This window comes from Desmodus rotundus, chromosome 4 (genome assembly GCF_022682495.2).
Source record: "Desmodus rotundus isolate HL8 chromosome 4, HLdesRot8A.1, whole genome shotgun sequence".
Lineage (NCBI taxonomy): Eukaryota > Metazoa > Chordata > Mammalia > Chiroptera > Phyllostomidae > Desmodus > Desmodus rotundus.
The window spans coordinates 120447791-120467054 of record NC_071390.1 but is presented as its reverse complement, the minus strand read 5'-3'; the positions used below and the strand labels follow the sequence as shown (position 1 = coordinate 120467054).

General features: G+C 36.7%; 1 pseudogene; it reads right to left on the bottom strand.

The window, feature by feature from the left end:
• Positions 1-19264, bottom strand: part of LOC112320851 (keratin, type I cytoskeletal 18-like) — a 128032-nt pseudogene that overhangs the window by 87515 nt on the left and 21253 nt on the right.

The following is a 19264-nucleotide window of genomic DNA, read 5'->3' as shown; positions in this document are numbered from 1 at the left end:
TATGCTCCCTTTTTTTTTCAGTCTCTACTGTAACTGAACTTCTTAGTTGTTATAGTAACCTCCTCATTGACCTTCTCCTTTCTATCTTGCCAGCACATCTTTCATTCTTCAGAGCAATTAAATCATCTCATCTCATTATCATATGTAGAATAAATCTTAACACATTTACTGTGGGCTGCAACCCTATAAGGAAATGTACTGCTTACCCCTTCGGTCTTATTGTTGTGTCTCTCTTCTCCTGCCTCATATACTGCAGGAATAGCTATTTGGTAGATTGATTGGTTGACTGAGGTGCATTGACATATAGCATTATAATATTTTCAAGTATAATACCTATGATTCATTATTTGTATACATTGGAAGATGATCACCACAGTAAGTCCATTTAACATCCATCACTCTATATAGTTACAGATTTTTTCTTTCTTTTTTAAATATATTTATTGATTATGCTATTACAGTGGTCCCATTCCCCCCTCTCACTCCACTCCATCCTGCCCAACCCCTCCCTCCCACATTCCCCTCCTATAGTTCATATCCATGGGTCCTACTTATAAGTTCTTTGACTTCTACATTTCTTACACTATTCTTACCCTCCCCCTGTCTATTTTCCACCTATCATTTATGCTACTTATTCTCTGTACCTTTCCCCCCCTCTCCCCCTCCCACTCCCCTGTTGATAAACCTCCATGTGATCTCCATTTCTGTGGTTCTGTTCCTGTTCTAGTTTTTTGCTTAGTTTGTTTTTGTTTTTGCTTGAGGTGTGGTTGTTAATAAGTGTGAGTTTGCTATCATTTTTACTGTTCCTATTTTTTATCTTCTTTTTCTTAGGTAAGTCCCTTTAACATCTCATATAATAAGGGCTTGGTGATGATGAACTCCTTTAACTTGACCTTATCTGAGAAGGACTTTATCTTCCCTTCCATTCTAAATGATAGCTTTGCTGGATAGAGCAATCTTGGATGTAGGTCCTTGCCTTTCATGGCTTGGAATACTTCTTTCCAGCCCCTTCTTGCCAATAAGGTCTCTTTTGAGAAATCAGCTGAGTCTTATGGGAACTCCTTTGTAGGTAACTGTCTCCTTTTCTCTTGCTGCTTCTAAGATTCTCTCCTTCTGTTTCATCTTAGGTAATGTAATGATGATGTGCCTTGGTGTATTCCTCCTTGGGTCCAGCTTCTTTGGGACTCTCTGAGCTTCCTGGACTTCCTGGAAGTCTATTTCCTTTGCCAGACTGGGAAAGTTCTCCTTCATTATTTGTTCAAATAAGTTTTCAATTTTTTGTTCTTCCTCTTCTCCTTCTGGCACCCCTATAATTCGGATGTTGGAACGTTTCAAGATGTCCTGGAGGTTCCTAAGCCTCTCCCCATTTTTCTGAATTCTTGTTTCTTCATTCTTTTCTGGTTGGATGTTTCTTTCTTCCTTCTGGTCCACACCATTGATTTGAGTCCCAGTTTCCTTTGCATCACTATTGGTTCCCTGCACATTTTCCTTTGTCTCTCTTAACATAGCCTTCAATTTTTCAACCAATTCTGTGAGCTTTTTGATTACCAGTGTTTTGAACTGTGCATCTGATAGGTTGTCTATCTGTTCACTGCTTAGTTGAATTATTTCTGGAGCTTTGAAGTGTTCTGTCATTTGGGCCATTTATTTTGTCTTGGTGCTTCTGTTACTTAAAGGGGCGGAGCTTTAGGTGTTCCCCGGGAGAACCAAGATGGCGGCGTAGGTAGACACACTGCGCCTCCTCGCACAACCAGAACTGACAGAAAATTGAATGACAAGGAAGTCTGACACCAAGGAGATAAAAAATAAACATTCATCCAGACGGGTAGGAGGGGCAGAGATGGGCAGCCTGGGTGGAGAGGACTCGTGTTGCCGTGGCGGGACTGAGACTGTGGTAGTGTGGGACGAACGGGGCAGGCAGTCTGACCACTAGCCAACCCCGTGGCCCCACATTTGCTCACAGATAAACCGGGAGGAACAGCGGGGAGCGAAGCAGACCCTGTAACCCAGGGCTCCAGCCCGACGAAATAAAGCCTCAAACCTCTGATTGAAAGCACCCGTGGGGGTTGGGGCGGCAGCAGGAGAGACTCCCAGCCTCACAGGAGAGGTTGTTGGAGAGACCCACAGGGGCCTAGGGCGTGCACAGGCCCACCCACTCGGGAACCAGCACCAGAGGGGCCCAGTTTGATTATGGGTAGCACAGCGAGTGACTGAAATCCGGTGGAGAGTGGAGCGGGCGCCATTGCTCCCTCTCGGCCCCTCCCCCACGTTCAGCGTCACAGAGCAGTGTCACAGCCCAGCAACCAATGTTACCCCGCCCCAGATTTTTTCTTTGTGTTGAGAACTTTTAGGTCTATTCTTTTAGCAACTTTCAAATATACAATACAGTATTGTTAACTATAGTCATATTGTTCAAACAGACCAAGAAATTATTTATCTTATAACTACAAGTTTGTGTCTTTGACCCCCTCCACTTACTTCTTCCCAACCCTGGCAATCATCATCAGTCTGGTGTGTTATTTGTATTTATAAGCCTATGAGCTAGTTTTGTTTTTTAATTCTACATATAGGTGAGATCATATGGTGTTTGTTCTCTGTCTGTTGACTTATCACATTTTTTCATTCATTCATTGATAGATGTTGCATATATCTTCTCAAGTAAATGTTTTCATTTTTGTTAGATAAATACTCAGAAATGGAATTGCTAGAACATATGGTAGTTCCATTTTTAACTTTTGGGGCAATGTTATATTGTCTCTTATAGTGGCTGCATCACTTTCAATTCCCACCAGGAGTGCACAAGGGTTGCTGTTTCCCCACATTCTCACTACTTATTTCTTGCCTATTTCATAATAGCCATTCTAATAGGTATGAGGTGATATCTCATTGTGATTTTGCCTTGCATTTCCCTGATGATTAGTGATACTGAGCACCTTTTCATGTACCCGTTGGCCACCTGTCTATCTTCTTTGGGAAAATGTCTATTCAGAGCCCCCATCCATTTTTTTTAAATGGATTTATTTTTTCTATTGAGTTGAATAAGTTCTTTATATATGTTGGGTATTGATCTCTTATCAAATATATAATTTGCAAATATTTTCTCCCATTAAGTAGGTTGCCTTTTAATTTTGTTGATGGTCTCCTTTCCTGTACAGAAGTTTTCAGTTTTGCTTTTGTTGCCTTTGCTTTTGTGTCAAATCCAAAAAATCATCATGAAGACTGATACCAAGAAGTTCACTGCCTAAGTTTTCTTCTAAGAATTTTATCATGTCTGGTCTTATGTTCAAGTCTTTAATACATTTTGAGTTAATTTTTGTGTATGGTATAAGATAGTGATCTACTTTTATTCTTTTGCAAGTGGCTATTCAGTTTTCCAAATAATAGTAATTAAGACTGTCTTTTCCCTATTGTATATTCTTGACTCCTTTGTCATAAATTATTTGACCATATACGCATGGGTTTATTTCTGGGCTCTCTATTCTGTTACGCTGATCTATGTGTCTTTTTTCATACTTGTGCCACACTGATTTTATTCCTATACTTTTGTAATAGGATTTGAAATCAAGGAGCATGAAGCCTCCTGCCTTCTATTTTTTTGTTTTTTCTTTTTATCAACATTGCTCTGGCTGTTTGGGCTCTTTTGTGGTTCCATACAAATTTTAGGATTATTTTTCTTATTTCTGTGAAGAATGTCATTGGAATTTTGATAGGGATTTCATTAAATCTGTAAATTGGTTTGGGTAGTATGGAGATTTTAACAATGTTAATTCTTTCAGTTCATGAACACAAACTGTCTGCATTTATTTGTATCTTCTTCAACTTTTTTTTTATTAATGTCTTACAGTTTTCAGTTTACAGATCTTTCACTTTATTGGTTAAGTTCTTTCCTGGTATTTTATCTTTTTTAATGAAATTGTAAATGGGATTGTTTTCTGATAGTTTATTAGTGTATATAAACACAACCAATTTTTTTATATTGATTTTGTATCTAGTTGCTATTTTAAAAAGTACTACTAATTCTGCCTTAGGTTCTTTCTTGATATCTGAATGTTCATCTGCAAGATCTTTGCATATCTGGAATCTTCTTATCATTCAGATTTCAGCTTAATGACATCTTCTCAGAGAGGCCTCCTTTCATCCTCAAACTAAGGTAGTTTCCCATCCCCATTCACTTTCAATCACAAAATTTTGTTTTATACTTTTCAAAGATGTATTATTATGTGAACTATTTTTTTTTTTGCATCACAATTCTATATGATTCATTGTTCATAGTCTTCTCCAACTAGAATGGAAGACTGTAAGCTCCCTTTTGGCAGGGCATCTTCTCTGCTATATGTGTCATGCTTCTAACGGTGTCTGACGCACAGCCGGTGCACATTACTTGTTGAATAAATGAAACTTCATGATGATTCAGAATCCCTTCCAAAGGCTGCATTTTACTATAATCACACCTCATTTATTAAGTATCTGCTGAAACCCAGACTCTAAAGGAAACATGGATGCATAGGTGTGCTCTTTAGCTGTGTATGGTTTTAAATGGATAAAACAAATACTGACAAATATGAAGATATGATTTAAGAAAAGGAAATAGAGTATACATGTATCAAACCATCAAGTTGTACAATTTAAATATATAATTTTTATTTGTCAATTATACCTGAATAAAGATTGCAGGGGTGGGGAAAAATGAGGTAGAGCTCTCTCTGTATTCGGAGATAGCAAAAATCAACAACATTTTCTGTGGTGATTGGCATGCACTGGAGAAGCACAATTTGTGGCATAGTGCAAAAACCTGTTAGGGTAGAATAGAAATACAGGACAGCTGCATGACCCTGAGGTGAAGAAACCCTTAACTGCACGTGTGCCTTAGAAGGGATCATAAGGACGGTCTAATGGGAGCTCAACTGAGAGACACGCGTAGGTCAAACAAAGCGCTGCAGCATTTAGAATGGAAAGAAAGCATCTTCTCATACATTAATATACAATGCAAGTTATGGTATTAAAATGCCTGTGTATTTTGAAATTTCACTGTTAGTGTGAAGTATTCAATATGAAAATGGCCATTAATTGTAATTTTGGTCATCTATTTAATTTTATGCTTAATATTAGCTTGTGCAATAAGTCTAGTATGACTAGTTGAACTGATTCATATTTTTCTCTGGCATGTGATAATAATAAACAATGTTTTATTCTTGAATAAATATTTCATTACTACTGCATAAACAAGTAATGAGTAAGAGAATATCACAGGTGAGACAACATTGGTAGAAGACAAGGATCAGAATAAGTTGGAATTCATAAGGTCAGAGAGAAACCACATGAGAGATGTAACAGGCTCTTCTTGAATTATATTCATTGAGAAAACAGGGGACTACTATATCATCCTCATTGTCTGCACACAGTGTTACAACAAAGTGGAATAAAGTTAATGTCTTCAAGGGAGAGAAATCTGTCATTTTCCTGACTGCAGAACGGCATCCATAACTCTATCAGGACATCTTACAACTTGAAACATATGGCCAACAAGTGCTGGCATATTGCTGAAAGTAATCTGACTGAGCAGGCAACTTTCACCTTTCTGATGAAAGTAACCGTAATTCCTGGAGTTGATGTAATTTTGTGATTTAGGGACCAATCTTAATCACACTTGCACATCCTACTGCTTTTCCAAAAGCACTATGGAAATTGTGCTATAGCGTCTGTTCAGATTTTTTTTCAAATTGGGCTCGAATACAACTTAATGCTATGTTTCTTTTTGTCTGCAACTAATACATTTGCATAGGCTTATGAAGAAAAATACAATTTTAGAGAGTCTATGACTGTGAAATCCCAGCTCACTTCGAGAGGAACTGGATGGTGTTGTTGATGTATGTACTCTGAGTAATGCAGGCTTTGATATTATAAAGATATAAAATTTTAATTCATATCTGGAAGGCTAATAGTCATTTGTGAGTAAAAAAATAAAAATCACCTACTTTTATACACTTTTTTGTAATAGAAAATTATGGTAGAAATGCTTCTTTTATATTGATAAAATATTTCATTTTTTAAGATTTCTGAAAAAATTACTCAAAAATAATTTCTTTAAGAAAAATTTGAAGTTATTTTTTAGTTATTTAAAAAAAATAAGACAAATAAACTGTCCTTTAAAAGGTATGACCTGGACAAATTATTGACATCTGCAGATTTATTACCCTCTTATTTTTGTTGTTACTCTAATTTTTTATTAACATGTCTATGAAGATATGTATTTAATAGCTATGTATGAAAATTTCAAGAAATATTTAATGGTACATTTTCATCACTTTATCATAACTTTATGAGATCAATGGGTGTTTTGCTCTAGACTCATTATCAGCTTATATTATAATATAAAAATATCTTTATATATTAAAAAAATCATGTATTGTAGCTTTTAAGGCCAAGTGCCTTGGTGGCGTATGCAGGGTGAAAGGTGGAGATAAGGTTCGGGGGACTGGTTCCCCGAAATGGTTGCCAAGTGCAATTCCAGTAGCACCATCCATGCTGCTAAAAGGCGACATTAACGAAGAGAGGAGATAGGACGCGCTGGATTATGAAAGCTCGGATGTAACTAGGAAAGAGGGTTGTTGGAAATTTCAAACTAAAACAAGCTGACAAATAGTAACGAGTTCTAAAAATCCAACATTAAGTACTATAAGAATTTCAGTTTGGAAAAAGGAAGATCTAGTATGGGTAGCAGATTGCTGGAGCCTGGGATAAATTTGAGAGAACATTTTGAAGCAAGTGAGCAGTTTTTAACAATTTGCTTTCTTTTCAACATGCAATTATAAGATAGCTGAAAAACCATTACTAAAAACTGTATAAATGTCTTAAAATATATGCTCTCAAAATTTTAATATCTCTGGGATATGTGAGTGATATGTCCAGTTTTGAGGAGACAGGAAAGAATACCCAGCAGGAGCTGACATCATAGAGGGACACAGAAGGAACTCTCCTGAACCAGAGAAGGCAGTTCTTTGGATCTTCCCTTCCTGCCACCTGCCAGTCCCCCGTCCACACTTGAGTTAGCTACGTTTTCCTAGGAACTTGAGGAAAAAAGACGTGAAGATAGAGTAGAGCCTAAGATGGCTCTGAGAGGAAACAGGCAAATTAATAGATGGCGCTATCCCTTGATTGGTTTCTCATTGTCACTCTAACAAATTATCGTACACTTAAGATCGTATACATTTATTATCTTATAGTTCTGGCTGTTAGAGTCTGAAATGGGTCTTACAGGGCTAACATCCAGGTGATCACAGAGCCTAGTTGTCCTGGAGGCCTTAGAGGAGAACATGCGCCTTGCCTTTTCTGGCTCCTAGAAGCCATCTACATGCCTTGTCTGGTGATTGCACCACTCTGTCCTCTGGTTCCATCCTCACACGTCCTTTGTAGAGCTTGGACTTTCTTGCCTCCCTCTTACAAGGACTCTCATGATTCCATTGGACCCATCTGGATAACCCAGAATACTCTCTCCTTTCCAGAATGCTTAACTTAACCACTTCAGTAATGTCCCTCTGCCATGTAAGCTAATGGATTCATAGATTCCAGAAATTATAACTTTGCAACACTTTGGGCAGGGAAGGGGGTGGTGGGGCATATCCGCCTACCATATCCCTTTTCTCAATTTTGTAGGGTATTTTTATATTTACCTATTATTGAGATATGCCATATTATAAGAAGATAAGATGTGAACAGATTAATATTTTTCTTATTTCTTGATATTTGGAAATTTTGGATTCCCAAATGTAGGCAGCCATTACTTGTTTAGCAGATTTTAAATGCAGGACCTAAAGAATAAATAAGTCATCAATACTTACTGAATTAACTCTCTCAAATCAACCTGTGACAAGAATTTTCAATAGAGGATATATACAAAAATATGTTAATAGTAATCAAGACATTACTATTAATATATAACTACTAAAGTATATAATATATAAAATATATAATATACAATATATAACACATATAATATATTATATAACATAGTATATAAATATATAATTTCTAGAAACATTTACAGAAAAATTTAATAGATTAATTTACATGGTACTATTAATTTCATGCTATTCTTTTTATCAAGAATTGTATTAAAAATGGTCTATACCTTCAATAGGAATCTCATCTACTGAAAAACTTGGATTATGCTAAAATATGCTGTTGTTTCCTACATATTATTAAATGACAAGTAAAAATTATCATCAGGCCAATTTCTTTCAAGGGTTATAAGCCTCAACTTCCTTTCATTTAAAATATTTATGAGAGACTTGAAGTTAATGCTATTTATTTTTATTTCCCCTCCCAGAATTTTTTTTTGATTCAAACTCTACACTCTTGACTTAAGATGTTCAAGGTTAAGTACCTTTATGGTTTCAGTGAGCATAGATGAATGCATTTCAATCCATAAACCTAAGGGTAATATTATAAGTTCTCATATTTCTTTCTATTAGTATTTCTAAGAGCAGATGTACCCCCATTTTACACACGGATTATAAAGTGTCAGGATGAAGGGAAGGGGTCTGTGGAGCAAGTACAGCTCCAAGTATATCCAGGGGGAGTCTCTTTATTCAGGAGGTACTAGGAAGGAGAAAGGATAAGGACAGCCAATACTGGATGTGGGAAATTAAAGCTGCATCACCTGCAACTCAGTTTCTCAACAGAAGGCAGAGCGGAGAGTAATACAGCTGTCAGTCACCTACTTGAAACAGCATTAAGCTAAAAAAAGAGGGCTGAAAAAAAGGTAATTTTACTTAAAAGTGCATTTATCTGCAAACAGCCATGACGTCCTTCAAAAACTGAATGAATAAACAAACTGTGGTACAGCCACACAATAGAATATTATTCAATCATAAAAAATCAGTTATCAAGTTATGAAAAGGCACAGAGGAAGTTTAAATGCATATGTGTGTAAGGAAAGAAGCTAATCTGAAAAAGCTACATACTGTATGATTCCAACTATCTGACATTCTGGAAAAAAGCAAAACTATGGAGACAGTTAACAGATCAGTGATTGTCAGATGTTTGGAAAAGGAAGAGAGAAGGTGAGAGTGGATAGGTGAATTTTTAGGGCAGTGAAACTATTCTGCATGATACAATAATGGTGGATAAATGACACTGTGCATTTGTCATAACCCACAGAACTATAATACAACACAAAGAGGGAGTTTTAGTGTAAACTGTGGACTTTAGCTGATAATAATGGATCAATACTGGTTCATCAATTGTAACAAATGTACTACCCTAATGATGCACGTTGTTAACAATAGGGAAAACTGTGAAGGGTGAGAAGGGCCATATGGGAATTTTCTGAAAAAGAAAAAGTGCATAGATGTGGCATCTTGTTGGGAGTAATGTCACAATTTAGAGTTGACCCCTGGACTGACACAGAGATTCTGGGCTCTGCCAAAGGAGATAGTTTCCAGGTTGAGTTTCAGTGGAATACAATCTTGCTGCAAAGGATCATAATAGAGCCTGATTTCTTGTCTTTATGGAATATGACTCTCTTTCAACTTTTTGTTACTGCAATTTGGATTCTCTAGTCACAGATTATTGGAAGGCAAATCATTTTTATGTCCCTCACTGATCTCTTCAAGCAAAGAGCATATTCCATGAAATTGAGGCAGTCCCCTTTGTGTACACTCTACCCTTAAGGAAATTTTATTAAAATATTTGAAAGACCTTGAATATGCTGGCTGTAGCCCAGCTCAGACCATATTTACTCTCTTGTTGTGCCACCTTCTTATGGTCACAGTCCTCAGATTACTTCATATATTTCATGTTGGGGACACTGCTGGTTCTCATTAATTCATTTGTGAGTCCTGTGCAAGGAGATGAAGGTTCCATTGTTGATCAAGAGTATCCACGTCGCTGTTTGGAAATATGGCTGAACGAGCTGAGGATAGGAGAATGTTGCCATCAGTGTGACTAAACATTTGTGTCAGCCTGTGCTGCTGGGTTAAGGAGCCTATGAAAGTTAAAAGTTTCCTATAAAAGTTAAGGTTGTGTTAAGGGTGTATTTACAACATAAGAAAATCAGACTGAATTTTTTGTTCAGGTGTTTAGATCTGTAGACATGACAAAAAGTTCTCTTAAGAATTAATTTTCTTGATTTTTATAGGGAATTAATTTCATTTTTATGCAAGATGGGGCAAAAGTAGGTTTACAGATTTTTGTAGGGAAAATAATATAATAAAAATAATAATACAAGAATAAACTCTGTTTTGCATACATACAATTGTAAACTTACTTTTTCCTCACCCTGTATGAAATCAACATTAGTGATGTTCTTTTCTTTAATCTATACATAAATATTTATAACTAATCTTTTAAATTATAAAATTGTAAATACTACTAAAAATTAAAATTAACAGTTCAAAGAAGCATATGGTGTAATATAAATATTTCTCTCATAAATTCCAACTGCCTAGTCATATTTCCCAGAGTATTTTCTATGGAATGATTTCTAGTTTATCTTTCCAAAATTACCTATGCATATATAGGCTTATATAAGTGAGTATGTAATGTATATCTTTAAAAATATGATGAATCACACACACTATACATAAACATATTTTGACATCATCACACGTAATGCTTCATCAATCATGAGTATATGGGTATAGATGTGTGATGTGTGTGTATAATGAGTATGTTTTTTTGTGGTTCAGAAATACACTGCTGGGAGAAAAATGCAGACTTGCCTTTAATTATTGGAATGCCCCTCTAATGATTATCACCTGATATAGCAAAAAGCTTTGTCTAGAGTCATGTAGCTCGTATCTTGAGAACAGAGTATAAGTTACAGCAGATCATTAGGAGCAACAATGGATTTCCTGAACCCATGTAGTCTTGCAAGACTTGACTTCATAAATTTATTGCAGTCTTGGAGTTCTCTGACACGACACTTACAATACTTCAAAAGTTTACATCTGGCTCTTGGCCAAATAATACAGTTCTAGTTGGACTGTCAGTGGAAAATATTCAATTAGATGAATGCACAGTGGAATGAGCTCTTCCTACAGGATTCAAACTCACCAAAATATTGCCATGTAATTTCGGTAGGACTCAATTTCTCATAAAGCATTGCCACTCTGAATGTTAAATGAAATTAAATATGCTTTATTTTTTGGCAATAGCCTCATTGGTAGATTACAAACCTACCTCATTGCAAAGATGTCTTATTTTTATGCCAGAAATTCAGAATTAGAAGGCAGCAAATTGTGGTCTTTAAAATCCTCTGGAGAGGCCTCAGTAAATGGAACTATTTGTATTTTTTGGCTAGATCATAGGCAGCTCAATATTACCCAGTAATGTACTCCATTTTTTCCAAATAAGAAACCCTTTGCATATCTGTATGGTTTGCAATGGGAAAGCACATTTAAAGACTCATTCATGAGTAGATCTTTAAAAGCTCTATAATGCTAAACAAAGTTTATTTGCCATGCAAGCAAAAGTATTAATTATTTACTTTAAAACCAGTGGCTTTTAATGACCAACAGAACATTTTTTCTTTCATGCCCAGTGTTGCTCTATGCAATAAATTGAACACACACACACACACACATACACCAGAAGTGATTAATGAGAACTCAGTTTTTCATAGTATGAATAAGAACCATTTGTTAAAAATTTGTTAAAAAGGAAAACTCATAAACTTTGGAAGTCATGGTAAGTGAAAGGCTTGCATTTAGTCACCTGTATATAGTTTAATTTAAGGTTGCTTTGAGTTTCAGATATAGAACTCTGGATGTCAGGATAATAATAGGAAAGGGGAACGTAAATGATTTGTGAGAAGAAGCTGGTGGTTGGATAGGAGAGTTGTTTTTCATTCCTTGATTTGCTTTTTTGCATGTGAGATTCTTTTCTTGTATCTTTTGGTTTTTTCAAGCCACAGTTACACTGCTTGATGTCATTTTATTGTTGAAACAGCCTGCAGAAATGGCATTTCCTAACTTTTGAGATTGGAAAAAAATGCAAAGAATTGGATGCTTTCTTCTATTAACAGGTAAAATGCAAGATATTCATTTACATAATTTTAACACTAGTGTGGGATAAATAGGTGAGAGCTATATCAGCTTATACTTTTGATGTGAAAAGTCCATCCTCTTAATTCTGGCTCATCAGAGGTTACTTTAAATGTTGTGAGATAACCCAAAATTGAAATAGTAGGCTTAGCTACCAGTAAACATTGGGATGTTGGCCAATTATTTTCAAAGCTTCTCTTACCACCACTGCGCATCTCTCCTTCCTTCTTCACCAAGGACTACCCAATATTTTGTTTTCCTGACCTTCTGTAAATTGACTTATTCTACATACATTCCTTTATCTTCCTGTGATTATAAATGTACTTTAGTAATTGGCCAGTTAATTTTACGTAATCCATGTTGGAATGCCAGTGAATGTGGGACCACTGGAGGAGTTCATCCCCAGAAGCCCATTCTTTTCTCTGATTTTTTTTCTCTGTTGGAATACATATGTCTATAAAACCACTTAACCGTAAGATGCTAAAGAGGAAAGGTGCATAAAGTGAAAGTCTTTACATTGTTCCATTTCTGAGTGATAGCATCTGTTAACAATTTAACGTTTTCCCTTTAAGAAATTTTCTATATGCAGAAATAGAAATGAAATAATGCTATATATAGTCTCTGATCTCTTTTCAATTAATCTATTTTGAACTATTTTAATATATATATAAATCCTTTAAGTTCTTTTTAACTATTATGCAACATCTTGGTGTATAAAGGCATTGTATTTAATGACCCGATTTTCCATGAATAAGTATTTAGTTTCTTCCTACATTGTCAGCTAACAATAGCAGTGAAACCAACAAAACCGCTCCTGTGACTATATTTCTCTTCATAAACTTCTCTGAATATTTCCTTAGTTAAACACAATTTAAATTACTGAGTCAAGGAAGTATATGATGTTAATTTTGTTACTTAGGATCAATTTTCCCTACAGAAATTTTCTCCTTGTTTACACTTCTATGTGCAAAATATTTTTCAGGGGTGTTTTGGAAGAAGACATTTTTAGAACCCTGTTGGATATTTGAGACCAGTTAGTAAAAGCATTTTACACAGGTAATCAAAAAACCTGTCCCCTTCCAACTTCTCGAGTCAATCTGGTACGTGTGCAGGGAGGTTCGCCGTGAGAAGCTGGTGTCTCCCAGACAAGCAACTTCAAAGGAGCAGTGCTGTGAGACGTTAAGTGATCTTTGGTTTCACACATTGATAGCTAATAAAAAGCCCATGGGTTTGAGGGTGAAAATCAGCAGAGAACGCCAAACAGAACTTGTCAGTATGGAAAGTGTTTAATTATTTGTTCATTGACTATTGAATGAATTTTACTGGCTCAAGTGTAAAGTATGTACAGTAAAAGATAGCACCATTTGGGGGATCTTGTTCCTGGAGTATATTAGGTTGACACCAAGAGCTGAAATCCAGAGTATGTTTTAATGTTATGAGTTGGTGAATAAATAGCTTTTCTGGCTGTACTATATTACTTAGGAATTTATTAACACTAAATATTGCGATTTCATTAAAAAAAAGGAAGGAGAGAACATTTTATGACAAGAAACTTATATCCTCTCCTTCAAGAAAACCAACAAAATCTTGTTACATAGGACAGAGATCCCTAACCCTGGACCTGCAGACTGGCACTGGTGCTCGCCGGCCGTTAGGGACCAGGCCGCCAAAAGGTTGGAAACCGCTGACATAGGGCACTTATATTCTGTTTTTTTAATAGATGAGGAAAGCTGGAAGTTTGTTTTCGTAATGGTTTTAAACTCTAAATGCCATGTTCTACAATTTTTCCTCTTTGCGGCGTTTTGTAATTTCACAAATGTTAAACACTGTGCTCGATATCAGAGATCCTGTGTTAGAGTTAAGGGTGAGATGTTAGCGTTGTACTGTTGTTATTCCTCGGAACTCGCAAATGCCTGGCTCATGCATCCTGCCGAAGACCTCTCCCTCAACTCCATGAGGTTCCCGTGGAAGCTGTTTAGTGAATTAATTTACTTATTTGGAATTGTCTATTCAATAGCTGTGTAATTTCCTAATTCTCTAATGCAGGTTATTGGGGGAAATGCTGAGTCAGGGCTTTGGCATGGGCCTGGGGTTCTAAGTGGGATCTCCGACTTTGCATACTCCTGCTGCTATTAAAATTTCAGAGGGCACAGCAGGCCCAGAGAGCCACTGAGTCAGGACTGCCCTAGGAGGTAGGCATGTTTTCCTCCACAGCCACCATGGCGAGTACCAAGTTTGAGAGGAGAGGTGAAGCAGCGACCCTGCTTTGTAAGGCACAATGGGAAAATGAGATCCGCAGCATGCCCAGGTTCTCGTCGATCAGACTCACAAAAGTAGTGCTGAACGAGTGTATATTATGCACTCTAAAACATTCATACTGTGTGCAGGCAGTCCTGTAAGCACCTCACATATAGCAACTAATTTGATTGTCATACCAACTCTGCTAGGTCGTGCACAGAGGAAAACTGAGGTCCAATGATGGTATCTGCCCCCAAATCATACTCTGAGTTGGGATTTGAACCTAGATGGTCTGGTTCAGAGCTGATGCTCTTCACCATTTTGCTATACATTTTCCTTCAAGGGAGAATATGAGGGCAGAGCAGATGAAAAAGAATTTGGTATTGGTTGACAGAGGGTATGTTTAATCTGACAGGAGAAAGTAATTTCAATTATATTTAAAATTGATTGAGTCCTTATCACATAGTTGGTATCTTCAATTTAATGCTCATAATAATCATTTGAAGCAGACACTTTCTGATTCTATTTTGAAGATGAAAATTCTAAGTAGAGGGAGACTAAAGTAACACCCAAGGTCAAAAAGTCGATAACTTGTGAACTTTTCTGTTAGGCTATGCGAGGAGGAGAGCTTTCTTCCCCAATGTCTATCTTCTCTTGTGAGTGGTATATTTCACTGTTGTAGCAGTCAATTTTTGAGTGACATTAATTGTCCTGATCCCACACATGACTTACTCTTATCTATATTTTTTCAATACAAACGGTATCCTCCATCTTTTACCCTGGGTCATGGAGCCTACTGCTGCTACCTTCTAAGGAAGCTTCCTTCTGGTATCCTCACTGAGCTAACTAGAGGGCCATTCTCAACAGATTAATGTGTTTTTATTGACATTTCTAAATTTGCAATATGTTCAGCAACTCAGAGGATGAAAACAATTAGATTATTGCTGCTCCACAAAGTTGTGCTTCCCTTCTGAGTTTTAATTTTCTAAGCCATGGTATCTTTTATTAGCTTTTTCAGTCACAAGAAAAATACTTTCTACTTCCTTTACTTCTAAAACAAGGGTTCCATTTCTCAAGGCTTCCATTTTTCCAGGATTTACCACAATCCTGACAAAGGTTTATGTTTAAAAAAGTCCAATCTACTTTTCAATTCCACATATTTCTTTTCTTTTTTTGACAAGAAGAATAGCATATTACTGGAAGGATTTTAAATGTTTCTTTTTTCTTTGTTTTGGGCTTAGACATTTATTCCCTGCACACACTCTTCTGTATTCTGCTTTGTCAGTTTCTACAAGAGCCAAGGATTCGTAGGTCTCTCCAAAGCATCTGTTATGTTAAACAAACAAAACAAAATTAAACAAATACCTTCCCATTATCCTCCTCCCAATCGTAGCATTTTTCACACAGGAAATAGACTTTTACGATAGGCTTTGACATATTGATTCATCTGGCCTTTTTATTTCAGTGGATTTGGTCTTTCTTATACCTTCTTTCCACTTTCCCCGAGCCAGGGCAGAAGTGTTTCTCCACGTACAATCACTAGATCCTTTTGAAACTACTAAGTGGTTTCAGAAGAATTCTTCCCCATGGTTTCTAGCTTTTGCTATTCAAATGCATTTACATCTAACCAAGTTGATTCATTGTGAAAAAGAAGTGCCCAGTTGTTCCAATTATAAACTATTTTCCATGCTTTCAGAGAGAGCCTCAAATGTTTCTTCATCTGTCTCTTTCTTGGTAAGTCAATTCAAGCTTTCTTTATGAAATCTTACCATTCTATTAAATCAACATGAGTCTTAGGCACATTTCTTAAGAAAACAATTAGGATATCTTCATTTTATATACTCTTCTTTAGAAATCAGTGTAAGTGGACATATCTTGTTTCTTTTTCATATCTGTTAGCTTGTCCTCTAAGATCTCTAACTTACATCTAGGAAAATTTCTGTCTTTCCATAGGTCAGTTAGTGTGTCTGCCTTCATTTTTCTTACTTTTCCCCATTATTCTTATGGAAAATGTATGGCAAATCTTTTTTCTTAAGTGCTTCATGTTTTAGTCAGTATGAAAACAGAAGAAATGTGAAAGACAGAGATTGCTGGTTTTCCCTGTTCGTACCTGGCCGGCTGCGATCTAAATTGGTTATTTAAAATTGGATTCATCTAGACAATGCACTTACTTAAACTATTTAGTTTGTACTTAGCCATACCTATTGAAAGTCGTATTGCCCATTGTCTTGTATCTTGACCTTAGATGCTAGGAGAGTTTGATCTACTTTGATTGCTTTCTTCCTTAGAATTGAATTCAAATTATTGGAAATAGAAATTTATTCATATTACTTCTAGATCCTCAAACATTTTACTGGGTACTATTCTTCCTCCTTGCCATAACTGAAACCTTGAGGACTAAATTCCCCAAAGCAGGTTTAAATGGGTGTTGTTTCTCTTACCATATTCCAAGAACCTTAGGGCCAAGAAAAGGGGTTGGTAATTCTCTGTTGCTGCTTCCAGCTGATTTTTCCTCTAATTCCCTTGTGTTAGTTTGCTGCCATAACAAAGTACCACAAACTGAGTGATGTAAACAACAGAAATTTGTTTTCTCATGATTCTGGAGGCCAGAAGTCCCAGATCAAGGTGTTGGCAGAGGTTTTTCTTCCTGTATAGATGGCCGTCATCTTCCCTCTATGGACATCTGGGACCCATAACCTTTTCTCATAGGGTCATGGGTCAATTGGATAGGGCCCACCTTAATGACCCATTTAACCTTAACTGCCTCTTTAAAGACGTTGATACTAAGGGTTAGAATTTTAACATATGAATTGCAGGGTAGGGAGGAATTCAGCCCATAACACCCTCCTACTCATTCTTGTACCTTTGAAAATAAGCTTCTATCACCGTGTTTCTCTCTTGGTTACTGTTAACCACTGACCTGATTATTCTCCTGTCCTTACGTAGCAAAAATGTAAGCACCTTATTCACAAATCTTGCCCTCATCTTGAATAATTTCAGTCATATCAATATCCCACCTTTCAATAGTCCGTTTGAGGCAGTTCTTCGAATTCGTTCGCTCCTCTCTTCCACAATCACCCTTTGAACCCTGTCATCACCCATAACTGCTGTATCCAAAACCTCCAAGTTAAACGTCACTCTTTTGTCTTCCACTTGCTTATTCTATGCTGTTATTTTAATTCCTCCTCACCATCATGAGAAAACATTTCTAACTATTTTTACCAACATTTCACATTTCTTCATCCATTTTTCTTGTTATAAAGATGAAATTTCATAGATAATAACTTTAGCTGTACTTTTACAAAAATGTATCAAACATCTTGTCTCTCTCTTTTTTTCACCATATTTGTACATCAAATCCTCAGCCATGGATGAACCCAGTTATAGTTTCTCTATACCCCAGACTGAAAGAGAAAGTTCGGTGAGTACGAGTTCCACTGTAAATGCAAGATACTTACTTCTGCATTGCTTGTCAACTTTACTATATATCTCTGGCCAGTTCATGTGTTCAACTATATAAAACTTAAAAAAAATCTTTGTATACTCCAACTTATTTTATTTCCTGCTCCATCTCTGACCTTATCTTCCGCATCACAGAGAAAATAGAAGCACTCACCTCTGTTAGGCCAAATATGAGGTCTGTGCAGAAGGTATCCAGCCATGTAATATGATAAATACAGACCTTTATTGAAGAAGATACAAGATACAAGAAACATTGTGCATAGGACAATGTTGCTTCAGTCCCCTTTAAATTAGAAACCTTGGAACCTCACAAAGTTCTTCCACTTGCCATCAGCTGTCCTGTCATATTTTCCTGAATCTCATCAATAGTCTGAAATCTCTTCCCTTTCAAAGGTGATTTTAGTTTTGGGAAGAGCAGGAAGTCGAAAGTCAACAAATTTGGACTGTAGTGGGCCTGAGTCACCTGGGTGATGATGTTTCACCAAAAATTTCTGCATGAGATGTGATACATGAGTGGGCGTGTTGTTGTGATGAAGCTGCCAATCATCAGTTGCCCATGGCTACGGCCTTCTGAATCATCCAATTAGTTTCCATGGAGGAATGTTCAAGCTTAACATAAATTTGATGCAGATTTGTTGCTCTACTCGTTCAGTCATTTTGAATGTAATGGCCACACAGTACACATACTCACTCAACGGCATCTACAGCCCCCACTGACTAGTACAGTGAAGTCGTCATTGTTCATATTTGTGCACTCCAGTCCACTCTTCTTGGCTGCCAGGTTACATCAATGTCTCTCAAAGTGTTCTTGTTATATTAACAATGGCTGGACTTTTTCCAAACAGATCTAGTATACAAATCTATTTGGACCACACTGTATCCAACTACCTATGAGATCTTCCTTGTTGTAGACTTCAATGGCAGACACCTACAACAAGATGGTGGAGAATCTGTTGAAAGCGATCCATGTTCTGGACGGCCTGCAACAAGCAGAACATTTGAGTATGTTGAAAGTGTATGGGCTGCAATCAACAACGATCAGCGACTGACAGTGTGAGAACTAGAAGCTGATCTGGGGATTCCTAAAATTACTTTATCTGAGATTTTGACACAGAATCTTGGCATGAAATGTATTGTGGCAAAATTCATTCCAAAGATTCTGCTACCAGAGCAGAAGGAACATCATGTTGCAGTTGCTAATGACTTGTTTCAAACCTCTACCAATGAACCAGATTTCCTCAAGAAGGTGATAACTGGAGATGAATCGCAGGTCTATGGTTATGATCCAGAAAGGAAGTCCCAGTTGTTCCCATGGAAGTTGCTTGATTCTCCATGCCTGGAGAAGGTACAGCAACATTACAGCAAGATCGAGATCATGTTAACTGTGTTTTTTGATTGGGAAGGTGTTGTCTATCATGAGCACACCCCTCTAGGCTGACCAATTCATAAGGAGTACTATCCCAATGTTCTTCATCAGTTGAGAGATGAAATATGATGAAAACAGCTGCAGCTATGGGCTA